Source organism: Pongo abelii, chromosome 16 (genome assembly GCF_028885655.2).
Source record: "Pongo abelii isolate AG06213 chromosome 16, NHGRI_mPonAbe1-v2.0_pri, whole genome shotgun sequence".
In the NCBI taxonomy this organism is placed as follows: domain Eukaryota; kingdom Metazoa; phylum Chordata; class Mammalia; order Primates; family Hominidae; genus Pongo; species Pongo abelii.
This window is the reverse complement of record NC_072001.2, coordinates 81,275,761-81,289,687: the sequence shown is the minus strand read 5'-3', so window position 1 is coordinate 81,289,687 and position 13,927 is coordinate 81,275,761. Positions and strand designations below refer to the sequence as shown.

The following is a 13,927-nucleotide window of genomic DNA, read 5'->3' as shown; positions in this document are numbered from 1 at the left end:
CCCTTGCCTCCCTCTCCTGTCTGCACAGGGTGGCCTGTTCTGTGTGCCCCTCTAGAGTGTCAGCTGCCCCGCAGGCTCCTCCAGGCTGAGTTTATGGCCCTGCCCCCTAGTGGCCAGAGTTGGCTTCACAAGATAAGAGCCAGCTAAGCTCCAGGGGCTTTCCAGGAAAAGTGTCCCTTGGAAAAGGTGTGGCCTTTTCACCGCTCCCAACAGCACCCCAGAAATGGCTTGGCTTTTTCCCTCCCCTGAGCTCCACAGAGAACACAGCCAGCAGAGGACACATTCCCCGTCATCCAGAAATTGGTTTGATTCTCAGCCGAGGGACAGCAGGACTGGTAGAGACTGTCAGGCCACACAGCTGCCTGCACAGCACCCCCATGCTTGGTGGGGGGTGGGAGGGATGGCGGGGGCTGGCTCTCCATAGCCCGCGCATGACATGGAGGCTCAATGGAGGTGGCACACTTTGGAGGTGCAGTGTCAGGGGAGACCTTCCTCTTGTTGGGCCAGAAGACTGCACAAGGACAGCAGGGTGACTGATTCCCAGTGCTAGAGGCGAGGCGGTCGGTCATGTGTAGGTATATATATCTATATATCTATATATATATGAGTATTTATAGCTATTAATAGAACAGGGCAGGGACATACCACAGAGGGGCCACAAGTTTTCAGCAATGGTCACACCTGGATGTGTCAGCTCACCACTACAACAGACTAAGTCACAGATGAAGGGGGCTGGCTTTGGGGCTGGGGAGCCACTGTCAAGTCACAGGACACCCACCCAGGCAGGCTTAGGAAAGGGAGGTCTCTGAGAAGAGGAGGATCTGTTTAGAGGTTGAAGTGGGGCTGGAGCTCTCAGGATGGGATGGACTTGCCTAACCCAATCAGCTGGCAGTTGGAGAGAAGCAGAGAGAAAATAGGAGAGAGAAAAGCAAGCAGAGAGCTGGTGAGGCAAGTGCAGAGCATGGGCATGCAGCAGCAGCTGTGGGAGGGCCGGGGAGGGGAGGGCGCAGGTGCAGGTGTGGCAAAGGTTCCTGGAAAAGAGGGGCTGGAAGGGTAAGGGAAGGAAGATGGAGGGAGAAGCCAGAGCTTCATAGGTAAAGCCTGGGGGCTGCGGCAGCCCTCCCCACCCCACACACGCTGGCCTCTGCCATGGCACCCAGGCAGTGCACCCACAGTTCAGACCAATGCTCAGGCCCCTCGGGCTTCTCTCTTCTCTGGTCACCCTGCCTTCCAACCCACTGGCCCAGGGCCACTTCTTGCTTGGAGAGCCCCACCCAACAGCCACCTGGCCTGATAAGGAACACTGCTTGAACCAAAACGGTGAAGCTATAAGGGATGGATGACTGGAGTGAGTGCCAGAGACCCCTCTGGGTGGTGAGAAAGTCCAGGGTCCTCTGAAGGGACCCTGGGGAAGGCAGGGAGGATAGGTAGCCAGATGCCACTGGCCATAGACTTATAAGTCTAAGAGGGGAGCCTCAGCTGGTTGCGGGCTGAGGGGGGCTGCAGGTTTCATAGGTGAAGCTGGGCCCTTCCTGCTGGGAAAAGCAGAAGTGGAAGAGTCCATGGCAGGAGAGACAGGTGGGCTCACTAGGCGGAGCTCAGCTGGGCCAGCAGGCACTGCACTGTGGTCCCCTTGGCTGAATAGCACAGGCAACCCCTAGGAGCAACAGGACAATGTGTGTGAGCCCGCTGGCTGGTGATCATGCTTCAGTGGGGGCCAGGGACCCTGCCTTCAGTCACACGCTAGCAGCTACGGTGGTACCTGGCAGGGAGGGAAGGGGGCTGTGTGTCCCTGCCTGGCCTGTGAAGTGTGTTGTGGGATGACCGTGTGTATGGGACTCTTAAGGTTTTATCCTAGATCACCACTGGATGGCCAACAGATAGAGGAGGTGGGACCCTGACTATCATCCCTGCTCTGCAGTGGGTTTGGCTCTCGGCACTCCCAGGCTGGGAGCTGGATACTCTGACCCAGCAGCATGACTCAGACTGCATGACAGGTACGGCGTGCCCAGGATGACGTTCCTAGACCTCTGGCCACCTCAGAGTCCAGCCCTACACACGATCCCGTCCAAGCTTCCAGCCCTTACACCATAAACCATGAGCTCTCTGCCCTCTCTGATGACTACAGAGAGTACCCATGTCTGCCAGCTTGGGCATGGAGCCTGTTCCAAGAGCCCCCAGGCTCAGCCATGGAGGCCTTGGGCAGTGGCACTGAGTCTCATGGCTCACAGGGAAGGGAAATGAGAGAGCCAGCAGCCCGAGAACAGAAAGAGGAAAGAGCAAATCTGCAGCTCCAGAAGGGAGGGGCAGGGAGCCTGGATCTGAGGTCCCAGGTGTGCCCCCGTGTGGAGCTGGTGCAGTGGGGCAGGAACACCGTTCATGCAGCAGGCGGTGAGGCAGGTACCTACCATGGCTGATGCTCCTCAGTGGCCACTGATAGTGATTCTGAAAGCATCAGATCAACATGGCAGGTCACACGCATGGGTGGGACAGGCCTGGGGGTGGGGGACACACACACAGGCACATGCCGGGGTGTGCACACACATGCTGTGAGGCCCCACAGCCGGCATGCACATGCTAACACACATGTCCACAACATGCATACGCCTCCTTCCCCGCCACCTCCCGGTGCCCAGCACCCTCACTGGCTGGTACGTGCAGCACAGATCTAGGGCATGCAGCCACTCAGCAAACTGAAGCACACACGTGGGCAGAGTCACAACACAGAAGCTCACCCACACACAAAGGCATTTGCACCAGCTCCCTGCACACTTGTGCCTGGTGTGCTCAGAGGACCGCCAGTGCTGCTCATGGAGACAGGGCTTGCTCACTAATGTCCAGGTGTCATTTATTTATCTCAGGTCAGAGAGTCTGACCCACCTAAGAGCCTTCCATGGTTCCCTATGGCCTGCAGCATTGATCCTCAAAAGTCAAACTCCTCGGACTTGGAAGGTTCTCCATCCTATGCCCCACCCTCCCCACAGAGCTCTTCCTCATTCCGTCTCTGTTCCCTGCTTTGGCCAGTGGCTGTCCTGGATGCGGCCCCCACTACACCTCTGCCCACACTGCCCACACTGCCCACACTGCAGCTCTTTACCCAGATACCCTTCAATTCCTCGCCACATAATTCTATCTCAGTCATGCCCCGGACTGCGTTGAAGCCAGGCTGCCTTGAAGAAGCTCTCCCAGACTGCTCTTTTCCCCAAGGCAGGGTCATGACTTGCCAAATGTTTCTCATGTGTTAGCAAGACTGGAGTCAGAGCTGGCATCAAGCCTTACATCTCATATGTCACACCTCACCACTAACACCTAGGTGCCAAATACTCTGAAGAGTCTGAACTCACATTGGCAGTTAGCAAAGTGCTCCTACAGCCACATCTGCAGTTAACACAGCATCCCTATGGCCACTGTCTCCCTTGATCCCCACAGCCCCCCTGGGAGAAAGGCAGAAAGTCATCATTTGATAGAAAGGATGCTGAGGCTCTGGGAGGGAAAGAGACTTGCCTAAAGCCCCAGGGTGAAGCAGCATCTCTGGACTCCCAGTCCAGTGCTCTTGCCCAATGCTATGCTGCTTGCCCCTACCCATCTCCGTGGGTCATCAGCGCATCATAGGGCAAGCCCCAACCCCTGCCTCATTTTGCTTTATGGGCGCTGAACCCACAGCCCTACCCTACAGTCATTTGAAGACAAAAACAGATGCTATTGTTCTTCCTTAGAGAACGTGGCCAGTGGATACGGCACACTGGGAATCACAGTGAATGTCCTTGAAAGAGGGCCATGGGCCAACAAGGCCAAGCCAGAGGATGCAGAACGCTTTTCCTTAGAAATCTTTGGGAGTGAAGCAGGCTTGAGACTCTCCCATCCCTGCCCCTGCAGCCACCCCTACCACATTGGTTTAGACCGGGTAAGGTGGGGCGGGGGCGGGGGCGGGGGCGGGGTGCGGGTGGAGGAAAAAATCAGATTGCTCATGGCCTCCAGGCTCCTGTACTGGCCCAGGCCTGGTGCCATTCTTACACTCACACTCGTGTGCTAGCCCACACACACATCACACACCTTGATGCTCACAGTCACAGCCTGGCCTCTGCTCCTGTGGGCCAGTGGCCCCGGACACCCTTTGGGATGGCTCAAAGGAGTCAGGACTTGGAAGTGGGGACATCAGGGTAGCTGAACGAAATGCACACACCCAGAGCATCTCGGGGTTCAGACTCTCTGACCTGAGGTAGGCTCCCCAGGGGCTTGGAGAGGAGTTGGATAGAATGGAGGATGGAGGACAGCGAGAAGAAGAAAGGAGGAGAAATGCAACGTGTTGGGCAGCCGCCAAGAGTGAAAATACAGAGAAGCGCCATGCAAGTGCTGGAAAGAAGGGGGCAGGTGGGATGAGTCCCACAGCCCCCTCTCCAAAAACGACCACCTCCGGGACTCAGTGCTCCTTTGGGGGCAGGCTCCGCCAGCTCTCGGCCACTCAGAGCTCCGGAACCCACGGTCCGAGTTGCCGGGGATGGAGACGGCCAGTTCTGGCGGCCAGGTCCGATGCTCTAGAATCCAGCCGCATTTCCCTCCCGGCCATGCCCGTCCGGCGGCCTCTCTCGCCTATTCAGCCCCTACTCACCTGGGGACCCCGGGCAGGCCGCGAGGACACCTGCCAGGGGAGGGCAGAAGGGGTCAGGGGAAGCCCCCGGCCTGGAGGGTAGGAGGGGCGCTTCCCCCAGGGCGGACCCAGCAGGCGGGGGCCCAGGAGCAGGGCTCCGCGACCCGGGCCGGGCTGGGGGCATGGCGGGGGCTCGGCGCTCCGTCGTGGGGCTGGACTTGCGTGACCTGCCGGCCACAGGGAGGGAGGAAGAGAGAGGAGAGACGGGAGGCCCCGCCCCAGCCCAGTGCCGGCCATGCCCATGCATGCAAGGCCCTCCCTGCCGGCCCCAGGCGGTCGCCGGAGCTTCAGCCCCCACCGCCATCGGCGCCAATGTCCCAGCTCCACCCGGCCCTGCAGCCCCACTCCACGGCAAGCCCCGCCCTCTCTAAGCTCCGCCTCTCGCTTCAAGTGGGAGCCACCCTGGAGAGGGCGCGCCACTGCCTGGTCTTGCACTTCTGCGGCCCGGACTCGGGGGCTTTGGGTCCGTGGGGGTCGGCTCTGGTACCTGCGTCCGGCCGGGACGCTCTGCACCTGCAGCCAGGAGTCATCCACGGCCCCCTTGGGCGTGCTGACAGTGGTCGTGTTAATGTCACCGATGATGCTGGCCGCCTTCCTCAGCACGTGGTGCATGCGCCGCGTCTGGTTGCGCTGCTATGTCTGCTCTGCCGACTCCTCCATCAGCGTGTTCTGGTTTCCACGCGAGTACAGGTTAGCCAGCAGCTCCGAGAAGATGAACTCCCTGGTCTGAGAGTGGGCAAAGAGGGAAGGAGCTTGGGACCTGATGCCTGTGCCGCCCTGGCCGCCCCGCTGGGCTCTGCTGGGACTGTGTGCTGGACTTGGAGCCCGGAGTATGGCTTTTCAGACAGGCTTCTACACCGACTCTCCACCGCCCTTTTCTCACTCAGATGAGGACACTGAGGTCCAGAGGAAAAGTCACCTGTCTAAGGTCACAGATCTGGGAGGGGACTCTGTCTACTCAGTTTTTTAAAATCTTTTTGGAGCTAGGATCTCGCTTTGTCACCAGGCTGGAGTACAGTGGGCAAGATCACCTCTCACTGCAGTGTCAACCTCGTGGGCTCAAAGTGATCCTCCAACGTCAGCCTGTCAAGTAGCTAGGACTACAAGCACGTGCCACCACCAAGCCCAGCTATTTTTTTAAATGTTTGTGTAGAGATGAGGTCTCATTATGTTGCCCAGGCTGGTCTCGAACTCCTGGGCTCAAGCGATCCTCCCACCTCGGTCTCCCAAAGTGCTGGGATTACAGGCATGAGCCATTGTAATCCCACATTATATTTCTATTGGACAACTCTGGTCTGAACCGTGCCTCCCTTTCTGAGGCTGGTCCCATAAGGCTGGTCGGCATCTCCCCCAGGCCAACCTGGCCACCTGGGTCCCCAGTGCCACAGGAGCCCCCTACCCCCATGAGGCGGCCTATGCACGTTGTTGATCATGAGGTGGTTGATGGTCTTGGGCATGAGGTCCCGCACGTTCTTGTTGACAGTGGTTATGTACGAGTCCACCAGGTTCTGAATGGTCTCCACTTGCTGCTCCAGCTGTGGTCCGTGGATGCATGAAGCTGTCAGAGCCATTCCCCTCGGTCTTGCTGGCCTGTCATGAAGAGCACAAGGGCATCAGGGTGGCCAGGTCATGTAGCCAGGCTCCAGGCATCCCCTGCAAGGGTACCTGGAACATTGATGCACAGAGAGAAGCAACTGGCCTAAACAGACACCCAGCCCCCCACAAGCTCTAAAGGGTTTCAGGTCTCTGCCCATACCTGTATCTCTCAGGACCCCAGACTCCCCTGATTCAGCCTCATCTTGTTTCTGACTACAGTGCCCAGAATTTGCCTCAATTTCCCAATCCAGAAATGAGAAAAGAACATCTGCAGGTCATTTGCTTAAAGACCTGGCCAGAGCTGGTGCCAGGCTGCAGATGCCTGGCAGGAAGCAAGAGAGGGTCACACTCACTTTCTTCTTATCCTGGGAGGCCCACACACCAACACTGCCACCACTGCTGGCACCAGGGAGCACAGCCAAAGTAGACACACACAGAGAGGAAAAGGGGAGAGGTTGAGTGAACCTGGGACACTGCACCCCAACTGTAAGGCTCCTCTAGACATTGCCAGTGAAACAGGGGAGAAAAGAGAAGGCAGTCACAGGAAACCACCATCATCAAAAGGGCATGCAGGAAATGCCATCTGTGGCAGAGACGGAGACACAGAACTGCCACTGGAGAAGGATGGGAGGACCAGAAGACTTAACTCTGATCTCACCCCCAGAGTAGATAGTGGGGAGGATTCCTAGTTATTTCTGAGTGAAATAAGTGCTCAGAAACATGGCATGACTTGGCATCACTGTGGATGGTGACCCAGGGCCCCCTAGTATCAGCAGCTTGACCCTCCTCTCTTTGCCTTGCTGCTCACCCCAACACACTCAAGGTACATGCCAGCCCTCAGAAAGGAGGACTTCCAGCTGTTCACTTCCTCCTGTGTCTCACGGGCCAGCTCCAGCTGCCGATAATCCTTGTAGATGTTCCTACAAGACAGGGCAGGCAGTGAGGGCAGATGGGCAAAGCCCCACCCTCCCTGGGGGTTAAGGGCATGCCTGGACTTTGGGATCATCACGCCTGATGCAAGTCCTGGCTTGCTTATTTCCCAGCTGTGTGATTCTGGGCAAATCCCTTCCTTTCAGCCTCAGTTCCCTTATTGGGAAGATGGGTTAATAATAATTCCTGCCTTGTTATGGTTTGGCTGTGTCCCCATCCAAATCTCAACTTGAATTGTATCTCCCAGAATTCCCATGTGTTGTGGGAGGGACCCAGGGAGAGGTAATTGAATCATGGGGGCTGGTCTTTCCTGTGCTATTCTCATGATAGTAAATAAGTCTCATGAGATCTGATGAGTTTTTCAGGGGTTTCTGCTTTTGCTTCTCATTTTCTCCTGCCGCTGCCAATGTAAGAAGTGCCTTTCACCTCCCACCATGATTCTGAGGCCTCGCCAGTCATGTGGAACTGTAAGTCCAATTAAACCTCTTTTTCTTCCCAGTCTTGGGTATGTTTTTATCAGAAGTGTGAAAATGAACTAATACAGTAAATTGGTACCAGTAAAGTGGGGCATTGCTGAAAAGATACCTGAAAATGTAGAAGTGCTTTGGAACTAGGTAACAGGCAAAGGTTGGAACAATTTGGAGGGCTTGGAAGAAGGCAGAAAAATGTGGAAAAGTTTGGAACTTCCTAGAGACTTGTTGAATGGCTTTGCTCCAAATGCTGATAGTGATACGGACAATAAAATCCAGGCTAAGGTGGTCTCAGATGGAGACAAGGAACTTGTTGGGAAGTGGAGCAAAGGTGACTCTTGTTATGTTTTAGCAAAGAGACTGGTGGCATTTTGCTCCTGCCCTAGAGATTTGTGGAACGTTGAACTTCAGAGAGAAGATACAGGGTATCTGGCTGAAGAAATTTCTAAGTAGCAAAGCATTCAAGAGGTGACTTGGGTACTATTAAATGCATTCAGTTTTATAAGGGAAGCAGAGCATAAGTTTGGAAAATTTGCAGCCTGACTATGTGATAGAAAAGAAAAACCCATTTTCTGGGGAGAAATTCAAGCCAGCTGAAGAAATTTGCATAAGTAGCAAGGAGCCTAATGTTAATCCCCAAGACCATGGGGAAAATGTCTCCAGGCCATGTCAGAGACCTTCATGACTGACCCTCCCATCACAGGCCCAGAGGCCCAGGAGGAAAAGATGGTTTTGTGGGCCAGGGCCAGGGACCCTGTACTGTGTGCAGCCCAGGGTCTCAGTGCCCTATGTCCCAGCCACTTAGCCGTGGCTGAAAGGGGCCAATGTACAGCTCAGGCTGTGGCTTCAGAGGGTGGAAGCCCCAAGCCTTGGCAGCTTCAACATGGTGTTGAGTCTGTGAGTCCACAGAAGTCAAGAATTGAGGTTTGGGATCCTCCACCTAGATTTCAGAAGATGTATGGAAATGCCTGGATGCCCAGGCAAAAGTTTACTTCTTGGGGCCCTCATGGAGAACCCCTGCTAGGGCAGTGCAGAAGAGAAATGTGGGGTCAGAGCCCCCCTGCAGAGTCCCTCCTGGGGCACTGCCTAGTGGAGCTGTGAGAAGAGGACCACTGTCCTCCAGACCCCAGAATGGTAGATCCACTGACAGCTTGCACCATGTGCCTGGAAAAGCTGCAGACACTCAATGCCAGCCCATGAAAGCAGCCGGGAGGGATGCTGTACCCTGCAAAGCCACAGGGGTGGAGCTGCCCAAGATTATGGGAACCCAACTCTTGCATCAGTGTGACCTGGATGCGAGACATAGAGTCAAAGGAGATCATTTTGGAGCTTTAAAATTTGACTGTCCTATTGGATTTTGGACTTGCATGGACCTTGTAACCCCTTTGTTTTGGTCAGTTTCTCCCATTTGGAACAGCCATATTTACCCAATACCTGTATCCTCATTGTGTCTAGGAAGTAACTAGTTTGTTTTTGATTTTACAAGCTCATAGGTGAAAGAGACTTCCCTTATCTCAGATGAGACTTTGGACTGTGGACTTTGAGTTAATGCTGAAATGAGTTAAGATTTTGGGAGACTGTTGGGAAGGCATGATTGGTTTTGAAATGTGAGGACGTGAGATTTGGAGGGGCCAGGGGTGGAATGATATGGTTTGGCTGTGTCCCCACCCAAATCTCAACTTGAATTGTATCTCCCAGAATTCTGACATGTTGTGGGAAGGACCCAGGAAGTGGTAACGGAATCATGGGAGCTGGTGTTTCCCATGCTGTTATTATGATAGTCAATAAGTCTCATGAGATCTGATGAGTTTATTGGGGTTTCAGCTTTTGCTTCTCTCTCATTTTCTCCTGCCACCACCATGTAAGAAGTTCCTTTCACATCCTGCCATGATCCTGAGGCCTCCGCAGCCATGTGGAGCTGTAAGTCCAATTAAACCTCTTTTTCTCCTCAGTCTCAGGTATGTTTTTATCAGCAGTGTGAAAATGGACTAATACATGCCTCTTCGGATCACTGTGAGGATTCAGTGAAACATTATCCTAAAAAAAAATAAGTTAAAAGTCTAGCTTAAATATGACAAGCTTATAAAAACTAACAGAAGCATTATATTAGAATTTCTGAAGTCATTTCCATTGAAATCAAGAAAAACATGCTGCTTTCCCCAGTGTTAGTCAACATTATTTAAAATATTTAGCTAATTAAACTGAAAAAAAAGAAAACAATTGGTATGTATGTTGTACAAGAAAGGTAAAATTGAATATTTTTGTATATAATAGAGAACAGAGACAATCTAAGATTTTAATAAGATAAATACAATTAAAATAATTTAATATCTCAAATCAAGATATATACAGTACATAAAAATCATTAGCCTTTCTCAATATGAGGAATAACTAGTCATGGATATAAATTTATTTTTTAAATAACACATAAAAGCATTATATATTACATAGGAATACATATAAAACCATTATCTATTATTTAGAAATGCAAAAATACATTTAAAAAATGTTTAAATGTCTGAGAATTATACCCACTGGCTTCTAGACACTAGTCACATATCTAGAAAGGGGGAAGATGAAAGAATATCATCACATTCTATAAATATATGAAAATGTTAAAATCTAGTGAGTATGAGAGGAGGGTTGCCTGCAATATTATTTTTTATTTCTCTGTATATTTGAAATATTTAATAATACAATTTTAAATTAAAATCATGATAAGGCTGGGTGTGATGGCTCACACCTGCAATCCCAGCACTGTGGGAAGCCAAGGTGGGTGGACCACTTAAGGTCAGTAGTCTGAGACCAGCTTGACCAATATGGTGAAACCCATCTCTACTGAAACTACAAAAATTAGTCAGGTGTGGTGGCATGCACCTATAGTCCCACCAACTTTGGAGGCTGAGGCAGGAGAATTGCTTGAACCTAGGTGGTGGAGGTTGCAGTGAGCTGAGATTGTACCACTGCACTGCAGCCTGGGTGACAGAGCAAGACTCCATCTCAAAGACAAAAAAAAAAAAAAAATCGGCTGGGCGCCGTGGCTCACACCTGTAATCCTGGCACTTTGGGAGGCTGAGGTGGGCAGATCACGAGGTCAGGATATCGAGACCATCCTGGCTAACATGGTGAAACCTTGTCTCTGTTAAAAATACAAAAAAAATTACCCAGGTGTGTTGGCAGGTGCCTGTAGTCTTAGCTACTTGAGAGGCTGAGGCAGGAGAATGGCTGTGAATCTGGGAAGCATAGCTTGCAGTGAGCTGAGATTGCACCACTGCACTCCAGCCTGGTTGAAAGAGCAAGACTTTGTCTCAAGAAAAAAAAAAAATCATGATTAAAAACAACAATAGGCCAGGCGCAGTGGCTCACGCCTGTAATCCTAGCAATTTTGGAGGCCGAGGTGGGTGGGTTGCCTGAGCTCAGGAGTTTGCAACCAGCCTGGGCAACATGGTGAAACCCTGTCTCTGCTAAAATGCAGAAAAAACAAAACAAAAAACAAACAATAACAAGAATAATAATGGCTAAGAATGTTTGTATATGAAATCATTTTTAAAGACAGAAAGCAAGATCTAAGCAAGTGGAGAGACATGCCAGTACTCCAGAAAGGATAGTGTTAATGTTAATTCTTAGAAAAATTAATGTATAACTATGATGCAGTTCCCATTAGAATCACAGTGAATTATGTCTTGGTCCATTTTGGCTGCTTTAACAAAATATAGATTGGATAGCTACAAAACAACATAAACTAACTTTTCCTAATGCTGAAGGCTGGGAAGTCCAAGATCATGGCACAGGCAGGTCAGTGTCCAGTGAGAGCCCATTTCATTGTTTATTTACGGTGCCTTCTTGTTATGCCCTCAATGGGGGAAGGGACAAGCAAGCTCCCTTGGGCCTCTTTTATTAGGGGACTAATCCTGTTTATGGGAGCTCTGCCCTCATGACATAGTTACCTCCCAGAAGCTCTACCTTTTAATACTGTCACCTTGGCGGTTAGAATTTCAACATAGGAATTTGGGGAAGGCACGACCATTCAAACCATAGCAAGTTATTTTACAAAAACTACATGAAATGAACGTAAAGTTGAAATGAAAAAACAAATGAGTATCCAAGAATAGGCAAGAAAACTATGAAAATAAAAAATAGAAACAGGGAGAATTGCCCTACCAAATATTAACCTACATTATAAAGTCACTATAATCAAAACAACATTAAAAGATGAATAAAAATGTATCTGTGGATCAGAAATTGATCCCAAAATCAATGTAAGTATATATAAGAACATAAAATATGGACAAGGTACTATTTCAATTCAGTGGGAAAAGGTTAATTTTTTAAATATAAACTGGCTGTCAATCTAGAAGAAAACAAAACTAAATCCACTGTCTCATGCCATTCACAAAAATAAGGTTCTGATGGTTTAGAAATTTAAATATAAGGAATAAAGAATATGAACATGCAATGCACAGGAGGGAAACGTGTTTTATAATATTATGAAAATACACTCAATGTCATTAGAACTCAGGAATAAGCAAACTGAATAATTTGTGGTTTTACCAATAACTTGGAATATGATGTAGTTTTTAAAAATATTGATCCAGAGACTCACTGAGACAGAGATGAAAAAAACCACATTCCTTAAGTGTGATTTTTTTGATCAATCATAAAACACACTATACATGAATATACCAATTTTTATAGGTCTGTACAAGCATAAGGAAATATATGGACCAAGGTACATCAAGCTGTTACCATTGCTTATTTATGGGGTGTGGATGGAAGGGACTGGAAGAAGGTTATTAATGTTACTCTTATATATATATATATGGATATATTTTACTTTTCAAGATAAGCAGACTTGCTGATATAATTTAAAAATAATAATTTTAAATATTTAGGAATATTGAGAAAAAGAAAACCAAGGAGGCTTTGCAGATGCCGCTGCCATTGGGAGCCGTGTACTGTCGGCCATGGTTTACCCCATTGTGTTCTTTGACATCGCCGTCGATGGCGAGCCCTTGGGCCACGTCTCCTTCGAGCTGTTTGCAGACAAGTTTCCAAAGACAGCAGAAGACTTTCATGCTCTGAGCACTGGAGAGAAAGGATTTGGTTACAAGGGTTCCTGCTTTCACAGAATTATTCCAGGGTTTACGTGTCAGGGTGGTGACTTCACTCACCATAATGGCACTGGTGGCAAGTCCATCTACGGGGAGAAATTTGATGATGAGAACTTCATTCTAAAACATACAGACCCTGGCATCTTGTCCAGGCAAATGCTGGATCCAACACAAACGGTTCCCAGTTTTTCATCTGCACTGCCAAGACTGAGTGGTGGATGGCAAGCATGTGGTCTTTGGCAAGGTGAAAGAAGGCATGAATATTGTGGAGGCCATGGAGTGCTTTGGGTCCAGGAATGGCAAGACCAGGAAGATGATCGCTATTGCTGACTGTGGACAACTCTAATAAGTTTGACTTGTGTTTTATCTTAACCACCAGACCATTCCTTCTGTAGCTCAGGAGAGCACCCTGAACCCCATTTGCTCATAGTATCCTAGAATCTCTGTGCTCTCGCTGCAGTTCCCTTTGGGCTCCATGTTTTCCTTGTTCCCTTCCATGCCTAGCTGGATTGCAGACTTGAGTGTATGATTATGAAATAAAAATGAAATAACCAAAAAAAAGAAAAGGAAAATATGAATTGGGCTTAAGAGGTATAATGGCTATTATCCTAGAGTGGTGGTAGAAGAAAGGAGAGAATGGAGAGAGATTAAATAAATTAGTTGTTTATTGAGACTTTTTTTTTTTTTTTTGAGACAGAGTCTCGCTCTGTCACCAAGGTTGGAGTGCAGTGGTGTGATCTCGGCTCACTGCAAACTCCACCTCCCAGGCTAAAGCCTTCTCCTGCCTCAGCCTCCTGAGTAGCTGGGACTACAGGCACCTGCCACCATGCCATGCTAATTTTTTGTATTTTTAGTAGAGACAGGGTTTCACCATGTTGGCAGGGCTGGTCTTGAACTCCTGACCTCAGGTGATCCACCCACCTCAGCCTCCCAAAGTGCTAGGATTACAGGCATGAGCCACTGTGCCCAGCCTGAAACTTGTTAATCACAGGCAGAGTTCCTGGGGCTCAGAGGGATGCATGAAATATAAGGCATAGACCTTACGCTCTGTTTTCTGTTGGCATAGAGTCTGATCGTAGATGAAATTAAAACACTTGAAACCATTTATATATTACACAAGCCCTTCCAAAACTATCAGATTATTTGTGTTTTATATAATGGTAGTTTCCTTT

The 13,927-nt window shown here is 49.9% G+C and overlaps 1 pseudogene; it reads left to right on the top strand.

The window, feature by feature from the left end:
* The first annotated feature begins 12,542 nt into the window (after window positions 1–12,542).
* On the top strand, window positions 12,543–13,302 carry LOC100439018 (peptidyl-prolyl cis-trans isomerase A-like; annotated as a pseudogene).
* The last annotated feature ends 625 nt before the right edge of the window (window positions 13,303–13,927 follow it).